We start from the raw sequence: 4382 nt of genomic DNA, 5'->3' as shown, positions 1-4382 counted from the left end.
AATGGATCGTAATTCAAAGTCAAGATATTCTTACACCAAAAGTATCGAGCACAAGGTCGACTGACTGACAGACTCGGCAAGGTCGAAATAGCTGTTGAATGTGAAAAACCAGACCACCAGGTGTCGTATCATACCAAAACATGATTAAACAAAAGAAAAAAATGTAAAGAACCAAGGAAAACAAGTTCTAAAAACGCAGTAAAGATACAGTCTTTTATCTAAATTACTAAAAAATTGAAAACTATGACGTTGGCTAACAGCCAAAAATTTTTACTTTTTCATTAGAAAACAGCTAGACGAGCAATTTCATATTATATCAGTAACTCCCAATTGGCTCAACAGTAAACATGAAGGCTTACAATGCTATAATTCAGGTAAGATCCCTGCGACAACATAGCCCAGTTTACAGCTTTGTGCTGTCAACAAACAAACAGTGTTATATATCGGTCGGTATAAGAAACATTTCGCTGTATCATCATAGTAGCTTTTAATGTCAGTTTTAACCATAAAAGGTTTTTTTTTTATTTTCCAGACAATAAACGAACAAAGCAACCTTATAAATGTCATTGTTCGAACACCTCGTAACTATTTTATTGTTTGTTTTAGAGCAAAGCCACTTTGAATTATCTGCTGTGTCCACCACTGGGAATCGAACCCTGGATTTTTCAACAAGTAAGATTTCGGTAAACTATCTACTTATGAAGCTCCTAATTATCTGATTTTTATAACTTTTTCAAATATTAGTAATGATTCTCTAAGTGTAAAAAAATCAGTTACGAATCACTTCGTTGGGTAAATCTTGAAATATAGTGGATAAACTTTTAAACCTAACTGCCACTAGGTCCGTTTTTTTTTTTTTTGCTTTTTTTTCTAAGAATAAAAAGCCGTATTCTTTATGTGAGATACTGTATATTAGTTTGTCTGTTCTCGCTGTAAACACGGTTATATTGGTTTACCAGAGTAAAATTGTTGAGTGTGAAGACGCATGCATGTTTAAGGTATGCGAATAGATCAAACGTACTGGAACTCTCCCTGGATGAGTATCCGTCCAATCGTCTTTCTGTAAGATATTAACAAGGACCAATGATGAACGAAGATTCCGTATAAAAGAACTTGCTCTTGCATAAACTGAGGCCAGAAATCAGCCGAATAAAATCTGCTTACAAATTACTTTTGGTTTTATAACCACATTAGTCTTCTTGTCACTAGTTGTGTGTTTTGTTTTTGTGTTGATGCGAGAAAGAACAGTTAACTTATTTAACTTATCTCTAGTTGTGTGTTTTGTTTTTGTGTTGATGCGAGAAAGAACAGTTAACTTATTTAACTTATCACTAGTTGTGTGTTTTGTTTTTGTGTTAATGTGAGAAAGAACAGTTAACTTATTTAACTTATCGCTAGTTGTGTGTTTTGTTTTTGTGTTGATGCGAGAAAGAACAGTTAACTTATTTAACTTATCTCTAGTTGTGTGTTTTGTTTTTGTGTTAATGCGAGAAGGAACTGTTAACTATTTTAATTGTCACTATAGTTATGTATGCTGTTTTAACAGTTAACTGATTTAACTTATCAATAGTTGTTTGTGTTATTTCCATGATGATGCAACGAGAAACTCAACTGTTTTAACTGCGAGAATTAGTAAAGAGACAACATGTAAGTTGAGATTTCGTTTAGGATCAACTGAATTTATGTCTTGATTTTACCGTTCATTTTGTTTATATAGGCACAACTGAATGATAACAAAACACTTACGATCTTAATGACACGGTCAAGAAATGTACATAAAATCAGTTAAAACATAGACAACAAACCTTCTCAAAAAGAAACTGCGATCTTAACAACGGATCATGATATTCAATTAAACTAGTTCAATTAACAAATCCTGAAATTGTATTAATGCATTTAAATGACACTAGATGGTACTACGTGTACTTTTTCACGTTATAAAAACTACAAAACTATTTATTAATTATAATTCGTTACGTAACTACAAATATATGTTTATCCTGTTTGCTGTTTAAAATCGAATAAACATTTAAAAACCTGATCTTATGTAGTTCATTGTGTTAAGAACAGTTGCAATTATTATATATGTAACAACCGAACCGAAAGCTTAACACACCCAATTAGCTCTTTATAACCCAAATACGTTATTAAAACCTAAGAAACTGTATATCCCAACCGATTTTACATAATTACTTAGCGCTACAGTATACTCATAAACTTTTTAGTGCTACAGTATATTTAATGTAATTATTTAGCACTACAGTAACGTGTGAAATACATTTGAAATGTATTTGTAAACTGAAGCCGACAGTAGTTTTGTACATTAAAATGCCGTATTCCTTCACTGAAATCACCAAATGCTGTTTAACGTGAAATCGAATTGTAAATAAATTAAAATAGTTTCACTGAAATTAGGAAAACAATGAATATCAAAATGTAACAACTTATAACTAATAAAAAAAACAATACAAACAGCAAAGATAAAAAAGTATAGGTTAGAATTAATTGTGAATGCATTTTGCCTATTTGTCATCAAACATATAAATATATACAAAATTATACCTATAATATATATTTTAACATTTTTAATTACTGTATTTGTAAATAGTGGCGCGTATACAGATAAAGACTGAAACCATAGCGCAAGGGAGGTGAATTGTTATTTATCAGCATTGTATATCGTTAGGCATACTCCTGTACATACTAGTATAGCATTATATATCGTTAGGCATACTCCTGTACATACTAGTATAGCATTATATATCGTTAGGCAAACTACTGTACATACCAGTATAGCAATATATATCGTTAGGCCTACTCCTCTACATACCAGTATAGCATTATATATCGTTAGGCCTACTCCTGTACTTACCAGTATTACATTATATATCGTTAGGCCTACTCCTGTACGGTTAGTTGACATTTCCGGAAAGTCGATGTTCCACTATATTGATCACGAGAGCAGTTCTTTGCGCGTAACGCGGCAAACACAGTGAAATATATAAATAATGTGTATAACATCAATTATATTATTTTTTCAGGGACAAGCAGTTTGCCCCTGAAGAAGAAAGATCCACCTTTCGAAAGCGCTCGGGTTATAGGGTTTTTATTCATTTCTATCAAAACTTCTTGAACCTACGTGTTTCTCTAACACCATCAATTATATCCAACCAATTACAAAAAAATCTTCCTTCAGAATTAGCTCCCCCTGTAGTCGCCGACATTTATGTTACAATTTGGCAATCACTGGCGTCACATTTATCTTCCATCCAAGGGCTTGTAGACCATATATTTTATCAGTGTATACAATGGTTTTCTTTTATTGCAATAATTCTAACGCTCCCACAGCGAGCGTGTTCGGTGACAGGATTCGAATTTGTGAATCGAGTATCCTAACCACCAAGCCATGCCAAACTTGTTATATCTTTATAAAAGTAAAATAGATTTAGTTAAGAAAACAATTCATCCCAGAATACTTTTCTCTGTCATCTGTGTTAGTCACTTATGACGCTGTTTATACACCATATTATTATCCTATAATATGAATATAAATCATAAAAAACTTGTCAGTATTATTAGCTATTACTTAATTAAGTTTATGATATTTTTCTTTTTAGTATTAACTTGGATGAAAGCTTAATATCTTCTTAAGAAACGTGTATTTAGCTTTCTCTAGTGGTGTGCAAAATATCATAATAATATATTGTATCATAATCAAATGCTTGGGCAGTAGAAACATGAAAAATATAACGAAAGTCCAGCATGGATCTTGTACTAACTCAACATACTTCTGTTATTCTGGAACTAATCCAAGACTTTATAAAGTCAACACAGAAAGGTAATTTTGAAAATGAAAAAATAGGAAGTATGAATTTAGCGCCCCCTTATGGCATTTATAGAAATCTTTCGATGTTCTTTTTAGTGAAAGCTACATAATGGGTAGTCTGTAGGGAATCGAACCCCATATTTTAGCGTTGTAAGTCTGGAGACTTAATGCTCATCCACCAAGGGACACTTACGCTGTTTGTTTTTAGTTAAGAACAAAGCTACACAATGGGCCCATCATGGGTATCGAAATCCAATATTTAGACGTGTGGTCTAAACTATTTATATAGTTTAGATAAAATTAAAGTTATATGTTTTTTACGTCAATTAATTAGAGGAAATGCGTATTAATTAGTCATACAAAAAAAGTAAAAAAGAAATATTTGGTTATCAATCACTTGAAACCTGATGTTCAAAAAAATTTGTTACGATTTCTGAAATTTCGCAACTCAAAAGAGTAGAAAGGAATTATAATAAAAAAAAAACTTATAGAATATATATATATATATATATTCAGTATTTTATATAATAAACTTATGATATATATATATATATAT

Source organism: Limulus polyphemus, unplaced genomic scaffold (assembly GCF_000517525.1).
Source record: "Limulus polyphemus unplaced genomic scaffold, Limulus_polyphemus-2.1.2 Scaffold1059, whole genome shotgun sequence".
NCBI lineage: Eukaryota > Metazoa > Arthropoda > Merostomata > Xiphosura > Limulidae > Limulus > Limulus polyphemus.
Note: the sequence above shows the minus strand (reverse complement) of the source record.